Genomic DNA, 19,029 nt, shown 5'->3' with positions numbered 1-19,029 from the left:
GCTTTTCTGTTCTTTTAGTCTTTGAATGCATTCATAAGCTACAGGAAGCTGCTCATAAGTTGGGGGAAGAAAGAAACCATCTAAAATTTTGATGCAAGACACAGAAGTAGAAGACTTTACTCAGACTGGTTACAATCATAAAGTCGTATGGCACAGTCACACCTTGGACAAAAATAAATTTTAAAAACCCCATGCTTATAATATTTCATTTTGGTGTTGTGAAGAATTGCATAGGTGCACCTTTCCTTTACTCCCTTTGGTTGGTGTCTCTTACACATGCCACTTGCCATGCAAGCACTTCTCTGGTTGGAAAAAAACAACAACAAAAAAGAAACCTAATAATAACTAGCCAATTGCTCCATTATGATTGCTCTTGGCTGAAAAAAAGTTTGCGATTACTCAGCCAACAAAAGTTGTATAAGTTTGCAAATGGTTTTTTTTCCCCCTAAAGGCACTGGCCCAGTTGAAACTGTGATAGGAAAGCCGAGATGTGCTACTGGATTTGCAACACCTTGCAGTGCTTTTAAGTGCCAGAGTTAGTATTTTCTAATGTCTCTTTTCACTTGATGCCCACTCTTTTGCAGCTATGAGTCACTGTGCTGGCACAAATATGTTTGAAGGTTAATTTTGCTGAGTTTCTACTGCTCAGGAAATGCCATCGAGGTGCAAAGGCTGTGAGCAATTTGAGTACAGGGCTGGTGGAACAGGAGCCAGGAGCTGCTGTTAAAAAGACAGCCACATTGATCCGCTGACATGCATCTTTGCTTTAGCTGACAAAAAAACTCTCCATCTCCTTTTTCCAGGCTTGTCTGCATATGGGCTGGAGGTACAAAGAGCAATGAACCAGAGGGCCAGTGCCAGACTCTATGCCTTGAAAGTCTCTTCAAGCCTTGTAACCTTTCCCCTCCTTGAAGTCCCTACTGAAAACTCATCTCTCACTCAGGCATGTATTAAATTACAGACAGAGAATGGCCAGGCAGGTTGGGAGCTATCTAGGAACGATGTGCATCCAGGCTGTTCAGCTGGAGGATCACAGCAGCCGTACTGAGCATCAGTTCCCTCTTCAATGTACACCCCAAACACGTGTGAAGGCTTTTTTGACTCTGAGCTGAGCCTCTGTCATGCAGTCATCCCTCGAGAGAAGAGCAAGACCAGCCCTCAGGAGCTGCAATATTAGCAATATTAGTGTAAGACCATTCCCTGCCACTGGAGCTTTTCCTGCCCCAGCTTGCCTACAATCCCATTCATTACTACAGACTGAAACCAAGAATGACTCTTCTCTGTAGCATCTAGCACAGTGCTGCCAAATCCTCCAACAGCCCTGTACCAGCACAGAATAATAATCAAGTGAACATCTATTAAAGGAGAGCTAATTATAAGCTCCAACCAAGGGAATTTTGTCCTTTACTTTCCCATTTGCATGATTCTCAGCATTTAATCTTTTTCAGTGCTTTGGTGAATTACCTGCAGTCCACAGCCTTTGGAAGTGAAAGTAGTTCAGCTTCCAGTGCCATCACTATGGTAATACATAAAGACTCAAACAAGGAATAGCAGGACCAAGTCACAGAAAAAATCCTTTTGTCCACCATAAATGTTGTATGATAATTTTATATTATCAACAAAAATACTTTGAAATAAATGAAGTTTTTCTCGTAACAAATATTTCAGCCTTCACCCCTTCATGCAGACAACCTTGAAAAGCCTGTGGGCTTAATGGTCTGCAATCTGATTCTACCACAATTTTTTGGCTTCTAATGGCAACTATTGCAACTACTGCAGTAAATATAATTAGGTGAACCTAAAACAAGAAATGCAGGTGACAGGTCTTAAAAATCTAATATTCATTGCTAAGCATTCTGCTGGAAATCATGGCTCTAAATTTATTTAATTTCCCTGTTTTCTAAAGGAGTGCAGCAAGGGGAAAAGAAGAGGGAAGAAACTGAAAATTATTCTGGGGAATTACTCTATTTTACTGAGTTGTTGTTATGTGCTTTACTTTAACAAGCCAGCTCGAAACTTAGAGGTGGCCCAAAAGTGGATGATGTGATACAATGGGAAACTGTTCAAATTCAACACAGCTGAAGAATAGCCTGTTACTTGGCAGGTATTTTGGCACTTACAAATACTTTCCCCCCCTCTCTTTTTCTTTTGCAGTATTTAATCTCATTGTAACCTTTTTCCCACTTCATTCTGCTTGCCATTGCCACCTTGCCAGTTGTGTTTTTGCAGAATGTCTTTTAAGTAGCATTTTTATATTTGGAACTTTGAAAGTAAATTTTTTTTTTAATGTGTACAAGAGTAAGCAGGCTTTAAAACCTCCCATTCACCTTGGAGAATTTACATTCTTTTTATGGCTAGTATGTGCAAGAGCAGAATGACAGAATAACAAATATATCAGGTAATAAATATCACCAGGTTTGCTATTCAGAGTAGTAGAGAATATAAATTTCTTAACATGCTTTTTTTAGTAGGATAATATGAAAGAATTTGAAAGGCAAACCTTTAAGTGCATTCCTTTTAAAGAGAAAAGGAAGAAAGGATAAAACTTGCAGGAAGGGTAATCACTAACATTTCCTTTTGAGCAAGAGCAGTCTCAAATAATATTGAAAATAAATGGACCTAGCTCTGTTAGTAATCAGTGTATACTTTATGTTCCTCATATTCAAAGGCAGATGTGGGGTGCAATAAGCTTTAGCTATATGAGCAGAAAATTTGAACCTAAAATATTGTCAGAAACTTACCTCTCACACCTCATTTATTCCAGTAGCTTCTTTCAGCCTTTGGTATTTGGGGTGGGGTTTTTTGGTTGTGTTATGAGGGTTTTTTTTGGTTTTTTGGTTTTGTTTTATTTTGTTTCTTCTTTTGGCACAGTGGGGGCAATTAAAAGAAGTCTTTCACCATCTCTATTTTGAAATTCATGCCTCTGTCATCTTCAGTCTATTGTTTCTACATTGGTGTCTAGCCATTCCCATGTTCTGCTTTCTTTTGGTTTCTTTCTGACTGAAAACAGAATGAAGTTGACCCAATCAAGGAAATTTGGGGAACATTTAAAGGCTCTCTAAAGCCAGCTCCTTGGATCTCTTACTAACTTCTGACCCCAGAGGAAATGAGCTGAAACAAACAGGACTATTAATATAGGTTTTGATGTTTTTTCCTTATTCCATAATACCAAAGGCCTCTTTGTTGGCCCACTACTCTACTGTTGGTCTGTATGGCAGGATCTGTGGAGAGAAGAGAAAGGGCTACTCAATTTTACTAGTTATTGTTTTTATGTGTAGCCAGTGAATTCTGCCTCGCCTACTCACAGCATTTTTAAATGGTTTAACTCAGAGGTTTTTAAACTTCTGAGCTATTTGAAAGTCAAACTCATTTTTCTTGGGTTTAGATATCAGCACACAGAGTTAATGGCTGTTGGAGCAGTCTCTTATTTTTGATGCTTAATCTTGTGATCAGCACAAATAAGCCAAGGAGTGATGCGCATTACAAATCTGCTAGAGAGGCAGATATTGCCCTGGGTGTTAGCAGGGTCTGAGGTGATTCAGGAAGCAGCTAGAGGTCTCTGAAAAGCTTTGGCAGAATTTTAATGAGTTTTCTTAGGGAATTCAGCAGTCTCCATGAAGGCCAGGTCTGTTTAAAAATAGCAACTATTTACCTTAAGGGTTCTCACAACATGAGCCAGGCTTTTTGGTCTCTGACTTTAAGCACGCTTACATGCAGCAACATTTTTCCTTTTAAATGGAAAAATGTAGGAGCAAGGAGTAAAGCATGTCTATTTTTGATTGCATGATGCACTTCAAAGTGATCCAGGATGTATTTTAGGAGGAGGAGGCTGTTCTCTAGCAACCACAGTGCCCAGTGAGATCTTTCCAGTAGCATTGGAGAGACAACACCGGGCATGAAAGAACATAAAGTAAGAAAGGGGGAAATTTTACTTATTTTATGTAGGAAATTTCCTATTTATGTAGGAATAGTCTCTCAGAGCAGCCTTATGTATAACAGTTCCTTCTCTGAAGAAAGTAATTTTCTCTGTTATATAGCTTGTGTAATGCTTCTTTTTCAGTCAATCTTTTACATCTCACAGATGGAAAATGCCGCTTCTAAAACACAGAAACTTTGCTTTATGGATAAAATACTGTAAAGAAGTTTGGCAAAAAGCTTTCATGTATAAATACTACTGTCTATCCTAGAAGTAGGCAGAAAGTCAAATCCCAAATCTGAGCATTCTCATCTTTAGGAAGTTTGGTTCTGTGCTTAGAACACGTTTATCTAAGCATGATCAGAATGAAAACCATTTTATCCCAATGAAAGTTGGTAAAAGGACACTCCATGCAAAACAAGTAACCACAGTGTGGAGTTGGAAATAATTTAAATACATCTTCATGAATTGTGAGGAGCTATCTTCTCCATCCCAGGACCTGTAACTGTTAAAATTTAGATCTTCCATACATGAAAAAATCACACCAGTTGAACTTAAGTTATTACTGTTAAAAGGTATTTTTTACTTTAGCTTTCAACGTGCAAAGCTTGCAAATTGTTGTCCAACTGTGTTCCAGTCTGTACTAGTCCCACCACACATGGGACAAACACATCAGGTGTTTGGGTAGGTCAGTGATGAATATATCTGCATCACTAGAAGGGAAGCATGGTAAAAATTGCAACCCTTATCTTCACTATTGTCATCTCCAGCTGCACTATAGACAGCTGCTGAGGAAGGATGCTCAGTCATTCCATCACTTCTTTTGGTCAACTTTGTGGTGTTGGTTTTGCAGTTAAAGTTCTTTTGTAAACTAAATGATTCAGTGATTCTGGCCAGGGAAGAAGCTACACCAACACCTTTGTTTTTGCTCAATACAGACTGACTTTGTGAATCTTGGTCAGTCAAAAAGAACAAGGTCAGTGACAATGCAGCCTTTTGTAGATTATTTTTAAAGTAGCTCAATGATTAGGTTGCCTGTGCACTTTGAATTTTTGCTGGCCATTCAGTAAGGGATATGAGCTGCTCTGGTGATGTGTTCCTCAGGTAGAGTTGTAGCTGTACGCTTGCATTTATTTCAGTCTAACTGTGTCTGCACTCAAATGCGATACCAGTACGGATATTAGTGAGACATTCCTGCTGAAAGCAGCATCTTAAGCCACCATTCTCTCTTTTGTCCCAGTCCTGGCCACACATGCACTGATGGAGAGGGAAGGTTTCTGGGGAAGCTGTGCACCTGAGGCCTCTGCTCGCTGTTCAGTGAAATCATTGCTTTGCTGAAAAAGTGTGTGCACGTGCTCAGCCAATTGCCCAGCAGTGTCTCTGGCTGCACCTGACAAGCCATGATGAACTGAAAGAATCTGCTGAGAAGCATCTATCCATGTGAATCTGTATTTCCATATTTATTTGCTGTCCTAATCCTACTGGCAGATCATATTTGCTGCAAACTGTCTTTCTGCTACATTCAAACTATGCAAATTGATGTTTAGACTGACAAGGAAAAGGGAGACTGATGGACACACGATGGACAACCAGATGAGACAGACTTGGGAGTGTCAAGCAGATGTCACATTCCTGTGTTGTGGCAAGAAGCTGCTGCTGTCCATAGAGTGGTGATGTAAACTATCTGCAGTGCTCCACCAGGATCCTTCTGCATGTACAGAGTAAGAGCTCCATTTGCAAATGCTGATTTAGCACATCATAAAAGCACATATTTAAGATGCACATTGCCCTTCAGTCTCCAGAGTTAGGGGAGATAAAGAGGAAGCTTGTAACAGGTCAAGTACTGAACGTTTTCCTGCTAAAACCCTCTTTGAAAGGTATCATCACATATTTCAAAACATTAGAAAAGAAGTAGTGTAGCTCCAACTGTACCATAAATAAGTGTTCAAGTATGTACAAAGGTGGAGAGACACATTTTACAAGGGCAAGTAGTGATAAGACAAGGGTCAATGGCTTCAAACTGAAAGAGAGTAGTTCTAGAGGAGGTATGAGGAAGAATTTCTTTATTGGGAGGTTCCTGAGAGAAGTTGTTGATTCCCTGTTGCTGGAAGTGTTCAAGGCCATGCTAGATGGGGCTTAGAGAAACTAGGTCTAGTGGAAGGGGTCCCTGCTTATGGCAGAGGGGTTAGAACTACATCTTTAAGACCCCAACCTAAATAATTTGATGATGATGATAATTCTGTGATGTGAAGAAAGACACGGCCAACTGAAGAAATGTAATAAGCAACCAGAGGAAATGGTATCATGTTATTCCCTTGAGATACAAAACCCATCACCAATAAATGACTTTTTTCTTTGCAGTATTTTGAGGACCTGTAATTGAAAGTATCTATCTTGCAGAAAATCAAAAATGGGTGATACAAGATTTTTTTTTTGACCTATGTTTCAATGTGTAACAAAGCTGGAAAGAGCTCTCTTATATTATAAAATAATAGAAACCACAGGCTCTGTATACTGGAAAAAACACTTAGTCACAGTTTTCAACTAAATGAATAGTTCTCATTATCTAAACTACCATTACTTAAAGTAAGGATAATTTAAATGCATAAATAATCAATTATAATGAGTGAAAACTGATAATCAGAATAATCAACTTCTTCCCCATTCAAAATCAGTTCAGCTAGTGTTTTAATTTGCTATTCAGTTATCTTTTTTTTTCTTCTTGGCAGTCTGTGTCCCTTTTTACAGTGCCCTGCTCCTAGATCACATGATTATTTGAAACACACAATTTTATTTAAAAGAAACAGTGTCTTTTAAACCTTTCTGGTTTTGAAGACTCTCTCAGAGATTTATTCAAAGCATATCTCTAAGAAAACAAGAATAAACAAATGAAGGAATCATCAGTTATTTATTTATAAAACTCTTGGGATTTTGCATCATAAATTTTTTACTTTTGCCACATAATCAATTTGAGTCTGAAGGACACCAGAATTTTCCAACACTTTGGAAATACTTCTAAAACAGAAATAGCCAGTCTAAAATAGCAACCACTAAGCTGGTCTTGTTTGGGTACTTGTAACATCGTGCAGTGGATCTTGAAGAAACTTGTGCTGTGTTCAGAGGACTTCATGTTACCTCAGAAATAGACTGTCCAAAGACCTTGTATGGTCCTAGGATTCGAAGCTGGTGATAGAAGAGTGTTCTGGTTCAGATATAATATATGGAGAGTCAAGCCAGGAGGGCAAGTGAGACCAGGCAGAGTGCTAATTGCAGTCTCTTTTTTGGATTTGGTAGGATAGATACATAGCTGGAGGGGAGTTCAGGATTCAAATGACATTTCTGTGTTGTTAACATATTACACATGCTGAAAGATGTGTAATAACTCAAAAGTCTCTTGAAACAGGGAGGAAGCAAAAGACAAAGATGACATACACATGATGCTCTACAATGGCAATGCAATAGACATTGCACTGCTCTTGTAGAGCATCATATGTATGTCATCACATCAAATGTATCTCATGATACCAATGAGATATATTTGAGATATACAGAAAACAGCAAATCAGACTTATGAAAATATAGAGATAATTTTTGATATCATGGCAGTAGGTGAATGCAAAAGTCTCTTCAACTTATTAAGTGTATCGGTTCTCCAATGTGAACATGGAAAGAAAAAGGTGACTTTTCACCTTCTGTGAATAAGTAAACAATTAGAATAAAGTACCTTCCACTGAGCTAGCAAGAATGTAGGCATGCTTGGACATAGCAATGAAGCCTAAAGAAACTGTGTGTAGTTGGGTCTTTGCTCCTGCAAAGTGATGAGGGAACAACAGTTGTGAAGAGTCAGGCAGATGCTCTCAGCTGAATTGATTTTCAGCAATGGTTTTCATCAGCTCACATGAGCTCTGACCCCATGCTGTGTGTTTGCTTATGGCTGCTCCAGCTGCTGGGTGCAAGGGTAACTGCAGAATAGGCAACAACAAAATCCAAGGCCCAAGTCAGCACCTGCAGCTGAAAATTGCACTTTTAGAGGGCTTTGGTTATAGCTTTTGTATTTATTAGACATATGAGCTTGGGCTCAGTGCCATGACTCATCTCTAACATTTTGCTTCTCAAGTAAAACACACCTCAGTACTTGAGATTTGGTAGTCTAAGGCAAGAAAGGAGAAGACGTGAGATGACCACAACATTCTAAAAATCACTAAGTTGTGTATAGATCCATTTATAGGAAGATCTTTCAAATGTCATAGCGGAAATACATGTCTTTTACTAAATAAATCACAATAAATGCTTATATCATCCCTTGAACACAGCATAGCATATTAAACAGGGATATAGTACTAGATAGTCCTGTTTCTCTATGGAGCAGCTTTTATATGTTCTTAAATGTTAGGAGGACATGAATCAAAATGGCTGCTGTACTCAATAATTTTAATTTCCTTTAGTAATCCACATCACATGTGAATTGTTCAAAGAACTACCTAAGACACAGTCCTGTTGCCTCTGCCAATTGAAGTGATTAATGCCCTAGTGACATCAAAGAAATTTTATCTATTTCCTTCAACACAGCATTTGGCCTTAAATCCACATTCAATATACTGTCATCAGTTAGCCCAAAAGTACCCTGCAAATAATGGTATGTAACACTCTCCTCTCCTCTCCTCTCCTCTCCTCTCCTCTCCTCTCCTCTCCTCTCCTCTCCTCTCCTCTCCTCTCCTCTCCTCTCCTCTCCTCTCCTCTCCTCTCCTCTCCTCTCCTCTCCTCTCCTCTCCTCTCCTCTCCTTCCTTTTTCCTGTCTTCATTCTTCTCTCTTTTGCATCTTTATTCTTCCTTCTATCTTTTCTTTTCCAAAATACAAAGTTTTCCTTCTTGGTACAGATTTCATACATATATCACAGCAAGCAAAAACCCATAAGAAATCTTTCAATAGTAGAAAATATTTGAGACAATACAGTGCTATTAAAAAAATCTTTTGAAAAGCTGCTCACATTATTTTGGTATGTATAATAGGGGAAACAGTCGCTATAGATAATTTAAAGCTTTAATGACTGAAATATAGTTCTTGCATAATATCTCTTTAAGGAGTACTGTTCAAGACCTATGTTCATTAGTAATTGGATCCAGTTACAGTTCACAAATCTCTGATATCAGACCTCAATTAAAATGCCATTTATTTAGTGAAGTGTTGAAGTCCATGACTGAGTGAACAAGATGGTCCTGAGTTCACTTCCAGTCCAGCTGTGGTAAATCAGTTGGTCGGCTCCATAAGGAATGATTTCCCATTGCCATGGGTATCAACACCTCTAGGAGGTTTCACACAGACATATGCACAGAATGCTAAAAATAATCTTTAGCTAAGGAGTTTATTTTAAATTCCTCAGATTGGTAGGTTCTGCTAGGAGAGTAAAAGTACCTGAGCTAACACAAAAATCTCTTGTGCTCTCTGACAAGTGATTTTTACATTCACTGCTACAGGAATGAAGCAAATATAACTGTATTTCTTGCATCTAAGCAGCACCCAAAGACAGAATTTGTAATTTTCCCCAAATGACATGCCATTTCTACACCACAGCTTGTACACATTTTTGCAGTAAAAAGGTTTGCTGTATGTGTAAGCTCCTCTGTCTGCCTTGTTAAAGGAAAAAGTCTTCTAATAAAAACACAAAGATCTGTATATTTAATATAGTAAACAGATGGTAGTCTCTCATGGCAAAGCATTTTTGTTCAGTAGTTTTCAAATATGACTTTTACAGAAAGTTCCTGTCTACAAAGGTTTGGGTTTGGGGGTTGCACCATTGTAGATGAAACAGTTACCCAAAAAGCTTTACAAGCCATTGGTTCCCATTAGAAACTTACTGCTTACTCATTTTCATGGGTTGTTGCCACTTTAACATACCAATGGAATATGTGTTAACGTCTCCTTTTATTTTAAATTCTTTTTTTTAATGCATTTTAAGATGCACTTTCAGATTCCTGAGCTGAAAAAGCTACTTTCCAACATTATGTGTAAAGGAGCATCTACTTCCTTCTCCTCTACCCAGACTAAAAAACACTATTTGCAATAATATGTGTCTGTTCAGTGTACTTCATGACACTGCCAGCATGATTTCTCCACTCAGAAAAGAAAGGAATTCTTTTCTACTCCTGTAGCTCAATTGCCATTGTATGTGTTTTGGATTCTGTGTGTAATTCAGATGTAACAAAATCAAAGAATTAACAACAGTAATGAAGACCTACTGCCTTTGGCTCAGTATGCTGCAATGCTCAGCAGGCTGCAATGTTTCCCCACTACTAGGTCTTTTCCATGAAATATCTTAAGCAACAACTTTTGTTTTTCATGTATTAAACATGCAACTAGGCAGACTCACTTCTTAATTCTAGTGCTAAGAGGGCTGCTCCAGGGATGTCTACACTTTGGGTCAACAGTCATGTAGCTCTGTACTTCAGGGACCTGCCAGAACCTGAGAGCTGCTCCTCCAAAATGAGCAATTCTTCCAGAAAAAAGGAGGTTGGGAAATTTCACACATCATCTGAAATTAATACCACAATTCGTTCTTATGAATAGTCCTCAAATTAGAATGTAGATTGCATAATTTCTGAATTGTGAGAGGAACTGCTGAGTTCTGCCATTAGGCTTGGGTGGGAAAGGCTGCTTACACACTCCTTGATGAAAAGGGATGGAAAGACTTGAAAAATGGATCAGCTTTTGTGAGTAACAGCTGCTGATTTCTCTGCTAGACTCTTGCCCCCATCTTCAAATGTGGTGTTCAAAACACCCTGAACCAGAGGCAGGACTGGTGAAGGGTTGTTTATGTGGGTAAATGAATAATGTCTGGAGGAAGCAAAAACCATTTATTGAAACTTCTCTAGACCATTTTGCTAGCAGCTAACTGAGAAATCATTCTTCAGTTTTGTTCTCCAGGACTGGAGGATACAGGAAATTATTGAAATTGCTTGACAAATAAAAAGTATGAAAAATAGGTTTGGAGGCATTTTTCAAAAGTGACAAGGTCAGCTGACCAACCAAGCCCAGTTTAAAAACCAAAATGAATGGGTGCTTACTTTCTCTTTATTTTAATAAAGAAAAGAAAATTACTTACAATTACCAACTTCAGAACCATTACTACTGCACTTCTATTTGGGTAACTTGGGAACATTCTACATTTTCATTCCTTTCCTTTTTGCTTAAATAATAATGATGCTAGTCATGGTGCACAGTCACTGTTTCAATCAAGACTATGCATTTTAAATATTTGTGTTCATTGTAGCCAAGAAGTCTGCAGAGTCAGTGTTTTGACCAATTAAGCTTTAATCAGGACAGAATGTTTCAATGTTAAAATATACAAATTGCATCTGATCCACTGGAATATGCTACTTTTCTTGTTATAGCACTGTCTTTCCTCTTAATCTGAATGCCTCAGCTACAGGATTTCGTTTCTAAGTAATGACATGAGCCTCCCATTGCCAACAGAGCTGTTACAAGAGCAGAGGCAATGCTGCCTTTATAGCCCATCAGCTGTGTACTAGCACATCTAGCAGGCAGTGTTGTGCTTATTTATTTATTCACTTGCCACATCTCTTCTTTACCCTGTATTTGAAATTTTCTGTCCCTTATGTTCTGTAATGGAAGACACATGGGTATTGTTTTGGTACTCCAGGGAGAAGCTGGGCTGTCATAGCTCGAGGCACATTGGAAGGACACAGGGATTATTGGATGTTCTATTTGTGGCAGGCTGAAAGGCATAATTCTTCAAAACCATCCAGCCACTTCATCCTCAGAAAGTTAAATTCACTGTACCTCTCCTGCCCCTTTGCTTATGAAAGGGGTTTGCAGCAAAGGTCAGAGGTAATTGATTAAGGCCAGCATAGAACCCCAATGAAGTGCAGTCATCTGGGATGCCATTTGTTTCTCAAAACTATGAATCCTTGCCAATAATCCTCTCCACTTGTGCAAATTTCAAACCTGTACCATAACCATGACCAGTGTCATGAGCTCCACACTCACCTTGCCAGCTGCAGCAGTCGTAGAGCCACTGGATCTCATTTCAGTTCTGTTTCTTGGCATTTCTGCCACTATGTATTTCAGTTTGCTTTCTCCTTTGCTTTCATAACACTCATATTCCCAAGTCAGATCCTATTTTATCCCTGTTCCTAATTACCCTAGATTTAGAGAAATTCTGCTTATCTTGGCCATATTTGTGAGTATTCTAAGTTTGGTAGTGTCCTGAAATATCCTTTAAAATGTCACTTGCTTTTATTTCTTTGTCAATACAGTACTGTGCTGCATCTGATCCTCAGATCACCCTATTACAGAATTTCTCCTTATTTGATATTTTGCCATTTAGGGTGATCCTAATATACAGTGTAATATAAACAGTCTTCAGTCCACTTGACAGTTTTCCTTTTCAAGCTAATTTGGGTTAATTTTGAGTAACTAAAAAAAAAGGCCCCTTTGAAAACAACAGAACTCTTCACAGGAACAAGCACTTACCAGAGTGAGTAAAATTTCCACAGTCTATCTCTCATGGGAGGTTTTTTGTTTTGGTTTGGTTTGGTTTTTTTCCATTTCATTCATTGAGTAAATAATATATATTGTTGCCAAAAATTCTAACTGACCTACTTTGATATTAAAAAAATTAAATCGAGGTTATAATTTTTTCCTACTACTTCTTCCTACCCTTCTGGCATCCATCCACAACTACAAAGAAAGTGCCAAAATGGCACAAGGATGACTTATCTGACCCTTAAGTTTCAGAATTGTTTGAATAAGCTTTTTATGGGACATATCAAAATTCTTCTTAGGATTCACCTTTGATTCCTGTGTAGGCAGGCTAGAAGTCTCTATTCTCCTGTATTACCCAGTTCTGAATAGATAACACTGTCACATATTGTTATTTTTAAGGAGGGAGGAAAATAATTTATTACTTTCCCTGAAAAACTGAGACACAGCTCATAAGACCCAAGCCTAAGACTGAAAGTATAGAATACCCTCCTATAAATCATATTTTGTGCACTTCAAGTTGTTGTGGTGAAATGGACCAGAGGGAAACACAGAGCAAAGCTTTGATCACTTTGATCAAGCACAGACCACCTATCAGGCTCCTGGGTGCCACTGTGCATCATGCACATTTTCAAATTTTTGTCATAATAGCTACCAGTCAGTGTAGCTGAGCTAAAATAGTGGATGGTGATTAACATGTGATTGAATCCAGACATTCTAATCATACTCCTTCTATCTATTTTTGCAAAGCAGGCTGCCTGCTTTCCCAGCAGTCCTCATGAATAGCCCAGGGATGATAATTTGCATGCTAACTGAATTCATGTACCACACTGATTGTATGGAACATCTGTTGTTGATTGTTTTGGTCCTCTGCTTTTCAAGCTAATATATGAAAATGCAGAAGGTAAAAGGCAAATTATCATGCCAAGGGCAGAGAGCAATTTGTTCCTTCTCTTTTTGTTGGAACTCTATGTTGTAGCTATTGATAAATATCACTACACTCCTGCTGTCCCCCTGGACTTGCACTAAAATACTGTGCTTTAAGTTGATGCAATTTTCCAGATGCTTTTTTTCCTTCTCAGTCTAATTTTGGCATAGCTTTGGCATAACCACATTAGATGTGGTTACAGAAAACCCTTCCCCCGTCGCCTTTCCCAGCCCACATACCCCCCACTGTGCATCTAGAACTGACATTTCTGTTCTTCTCTAGATAGACGTAAAGGAAGCAGACTTCCCAGAAGCTTCTCTTGTCCCTGAAGTCTCACTTTGCTCAAAAAGGAAACAATTAATCTTCTCAGGAATGAGATTTTCAATCTTCATGGCAGAAAACTGAGACGCTTTCTAATATCATCTCAGGAAACTGCTCCAGCATGGAGCAGGTTGCTGCCAGGATAGTTCTAAAATAAGAGCAAGTCTCAATACAGAGAAATAAATCTGTACTTCTAGATCCATGATACATCAGGTTTCAAAATAGTAAGTTGAATGGTATGTGAGTGAGAAAATTACTGAGGAGCTACACAGCTTCAATGGTAAATTTACTTTCACCCTGCATGCACTTATGCTGCTGTTTGGAGGGAAGCTATTAAAATTGCCAGTGAGGTTAGCTAGTTTTTCCTAGTGTTTTTGCCTAATATATAAGATGTAGGGTGACATTTTTTCACCACAGGAGGAAGAGACAGTATGTCTGTGCATGATGCAGTTTAGTATGTGAGCTATCTGAATGTTTAAGTTCTCAGTCTGTGAAGAAAGAAGATAAATGGCTTGAAATGACCATTGAGAAAATATTCCATTAATCCATCAGCAGCTGTTGATTCAGAGTGCAACTGGCTACAAAGATTAGTTGCATATTCAAGATTGCTATAAGAACAGCTATGGATTACATCACTCCAACTCTCCTAAAGTCTGGCTGCACTGGATCTCACCTTCTGTACTCTGTGTCTGTGAATATTGCATTTGCCTTTGCAAATTTCCAGTATGCAGGTTGATCCTGAGAAATACATCTGTGTCTCATTCCCCTGGTGACTCATTCTCATGATTATTGCATGGCATCTTGGCTTTCATTTTTCTCTTTGTCCAGAAGTGTTTGTTGGGAAAGAGAAATTGTTATTGTAGCATGTATGAACATGGATGGTCTTTGTGGGAAAGCAGGGTCAGACGTCTGTAGGATCTTTCACGCTGAATCTCCAGGCAACAGCCCACACAAAGAAGAGAAAAAAACAAACAGGAAAAAGATCTAGCAAAAAAGTGCAGCTGGGCTGAAGGGAATTCAAGCAACAGTGACCTGCATGCATTATCTTGGTCATGCCTTCACTTGCCAAAATGAGTTGATAGGCATCTTAACACTAATGAGAAACTTGGACAAAAAACTCTGCTGCTCCTGAGATTGTTATACTTGATATACTTCACTAACTTTGTCATGGACTGGAAATTAATTTTCTATGGACTTTAGTGTTAACTAGAATGGTTACAAGAGTGAATATGAAAAGGGAGTAGAAAAAACCATTCAAGTGCTGCAAATCAAAATTAATTTCTAATTCACTGAAATTCACTTACTTCTATCCTGGCAATTCTTTTTAGCATTGAACTGAAGGAAAAAGGATTTTTGTAATCATATTTTTTTCTTTCAAGTATTTTTTTTCTCTGATCCAAATTATTAATTAAAAAATTGGGAGTTTCATTTGTGTCATCTTAAAAAAAATACCCTATGGTTTCAGTTAATTCCATTGTTCAGGTCTGTTTAAAGATGTCACAATGACTTTCAGGTTTCTTGCAGACTTTCAGGAAAAACAGGACTGGGTCTAAACTACTCATGGGTAAAATAATAGAGGAAAAAGTATTTCTGACAAAATCTTCAGGCATCCTTTGCATATCACAAAGGAGGGAATCAAATCAATCTCTGTCTATATATCATATTTAATTTCAGAATTTTATTATCATTTGAATAATAATTTTTATTCTAAAACTGATTAAATGAGTGTGTATAAATGGTAGGGAAATGAGGATAATAAAATTTATGTTCAGGAAGGAAAAATATGTTCATTAAAATTCAAATAACAGATGCAACCTCCTAGAACAGAACTGAATATAAAATTCAAAATATAACATGGCAGAAACAGAAATAGAACTGCCAAGCAAACTGCTTCCTCATATTCTCTCTTTTCTTGGAGTTTTTCTTTTGGTATATATGACAGAGAAGAACAGCCAGACTTATGGGTTGGCAAACTTTAATCTTCTCAGTTTTTCATTCTTCTCCTGAACTAGCTCTAAGATAATATGCACAGTGGTAGATCCCACAGTCTTCAGGGTTTTTTAGGATTATCCCACAAATCAAGGCCTCTGCTTTCCAGACAGTACCACAAGATGTAGGATTTCTGCAAGTTAAATGTCTGCTCTCCATAATCAGAACTGACTAGTGGTTGTTTGCCATGGTTTGCATCAACATGTTCAGAGTGTAGAGGCAGAGCCACAGCAAGAGCTGGAATTCCTGCTAATTTTCCATTAAGTTAGTCTGGCAACTCAATACATTATACTGTAAATATGCAAACAAAAGAACTTGATTCATGTGTTCCTGTGGTTGTTGGAAAATTTAGTGAAGAAAGCAAAAATAAGTGCACTTCTATAGTCACAAACTGTGCCTGCACAGCCAAAACTTTTTGTCTTCAGCCTGGATCAAAAGAATGCCCCTCGGCAACGTCCCATCTTCTTATTCTGCTGGTGGTGTGGAATGTCAGTGCTGGAATGCCAGTGTCAGACACTGATGAGGGGTGTGTTTGCTAACCAGTGCTGCTTCAGAGCTCCAAAGAGGATTTTGCACCCAGAAAAGCAAACTTGACATGACAGGTGATCTGGCTATACAAAGCTCAGAAACTCCCATTTTGACCCAGATATGTAAGACTCCCCTTTTTTTAAAACCAGCTCTGCTCCAGAATCACCATTCATGGTACTCAAGATGAGTGGTTTCAGTGCTTGAGAAAAAAAATTTGCCTATATTTCTGCTTTCTCTATTCTTAAGAAAAAGAAAAAGAAAAAAAGTATTAAAATAATTACCAGATATTACTGGGAGGTTTAGGCTACCTAATATTAAACATTTAAATGTAAGATTGGTTGTTCACAGAGTGAATGGAGAGTAGACACTGGAAACCTTTCCCCAGTGCAAGAGTAAGGCAAACAGGATACTAATTTAGATTTATCAGATAAATTCTTCAATTTAGGCAAAGAAAAATATTCCTGGACATAAATGAAGATTGCTGCTCTGTCTGCAGAGGCTACTTGTGAGGTCCTTTTTCTTGTGGTGGGCTTTCCTATGAGTGTGTAAGACTTTGGACAAGCCAATCATCCCTGTAAAGGTGATGTGGTGAAAGATGATAAGAAGGGACACTTTCTGTTGGGCATCTAGCATATCTAGAATGCTAGAAATGGAGTGCTCTTGTGGAATTTTCTACTTATGCAGATGACAGCAGCTACAGAGTGTTAGTCACAGCTGATCAAATGTTCCTAAGAAAAAATGAGGTACAAAGTTCAATTATAAATTTTATGAGCTGTTTTGATCATTGATCAGGAAACTTCAAGAGTCAGTGTGCCTGAATTCACCAAGACAGTCTGATTTGTGTTTGACTATAATGTGCTGAAGCCCATGGGGTTCTGGGGTTAACCCTGGAGTGCAGCTAAACCCCATCTGGCTCTTGGGTTGGGAAAGAGAATTGAATGGGTAAAAGTGCAAAAACTTGTGAGTTAAGATAAAGACAGTTAAATTGGCAAAGCAAAAGCTGTGTGTGCAAGCAAAGCAAAACAAGGAATTTGCTATTTCCCATCAGCAAACAGGCATTTAGTCATTTCTAAAAAAGCAGGGCTCCATCACTTGTAATATTTACTTGGGAAAACCATAACTGAATTTTCCCCTCTTCTTCATCTTTTCCCATCTTTTATTGCTGAGCACAACCTCATATGGTGTGGGATATGCCTGTGGTCAGTGGGGTCAGCTGTCCCAGCTATGTCCCCTCATGACTTCTTGCCCACCCCCAGCACACTCACTGGCAGGCATGTGTGAGGACCAGGAAAGGTTTTGATTCTGTATAAGATTTGCTCAGCAACAGCTAAAACATCTCTATATAATCAACATTGTTTCCAGCACACAACACAGCACCATACAAACTACTCCGAAAAAAAATTAACTCTATCCTAGCCAAGACCAGTAAGACCATGACCATGACCAAGATCAAGACCAAGATGTTCAGCACAGACTGGGGGCAACATGTCTGGAGGCTCTCACAGCCACCTCCACAAAATTTCTATTTGAGATTTGTTCTTCTGGCAAGACACCTTCCACTACAGACTCCCCTGAATTCTTGCAGTTTGCTCCTGCAAACTCTGAGCTCTTATGTTAGATATGAACCATTAGACATTTTTAGCACTAAACTACCCTCTGGATGTTCCTGCTGAAGATAAACATATCCTGCCTTTTTTATCTAGATCAAAAACTGCAGCTGATACAGAATAGGTAGTGAATACCCTGAAGGCAGACATGGCCTAACATCAATTCAAGTTATATGACTATTAGACTCTTCCAATATTTCTCACTTCTTAACACGGCTCTTTAGATTGACTTGGCACTGTGATAACATGGCCCTGTGAGTTCAGTCATGTGCAGAGCAAACTCATTTTCTCCCACTATATTCTGTTTTGTGGCTATTTGCTTCCTACCTACTCTTCTTGTGCAAGGGAGCATGGAATACCCCAAGAAAAAATCCATTTCTCTGGAGACCACACAGTGTTTCCTGCACAGAAGTGATTCCAGAACTCAGTAAGAAGTAATTAAAGTTCGGATTCTGGGACAGCAGAACTGCAGATGTCAAATTTTTCAGATACCATCACTACAGCTGAAAAGGGAAAAAGCTATGGAAACCATACCCTAACTGATCATCTCAGTTGATACCCTCAACCATTTACCCTTCTCTCATGCATGCTGTCAATGAGTGATCACCTCTTTGTTGTGTTTTAACTGCATTTTTAATCTTTGTTTCCTTTATAGCCACAATTCTTCCTATTTTTAACTTGTTTGTGAGCAAGAAGTGGACTAGTCTAGTCTTGTGATAATTAATGACTGTATCCTGAACTGACATGGTGCATGTGCTGTGCTGCATCAGGATCCTTGAATATGTCAATCTTCACTCTTCTCTCACTTCTTATATAGTAATAAATAATTGTACGCAAAATTCAAAAAACTGAAAAAAGTAACAGAAAAAAAAATATTACTTTGCCAAAGAAAATTCACCTTATTGCCAAAAAGAGGGACTACCTTGTAATCTCCTACTCTGACACAGAGATTCCCTTTTTTCAAAGACAAGCAAAAAATATTAGTGAAAATTTCTTTCCATTTCAGTGATGTTGAGTAACTAAACTCCTAGCTGTTTTTCAAAATCCGTACTGTAGAAAGAGACTCCTAACAAATAACAGAGGCCAGAGAACTTAAAATACTCAAAAACTCAAATACTTAAAATACTCAGATGCTTAAAATACTCAAAAACAAGTGTTTACCAATGAAAAATACAGTTTTATACACACCAGTAAAACAGCCACTGCTTAGAATTGCAATAATATATTTTGGTCTATATTT

The sequence above is a fragment of the Molothrus ater genome, chromosome 1 (assembly GCF_012460135.2).
Source record: "Molothrus ater isolate BHLD 08-10-18 breed brown headed cowbird chromosome 1, BPBGC_Mater_1.1, whole genome shotgun sequence".
Classification (NCBI taxonomy): Eukaryota; Metazoa; Chordata; class Aves; order Passeriformes; family Icteridae; genus Molothrus; species Molothrus ater.
Note: the sequence above shows the minus strand (reverse complement) of the source record.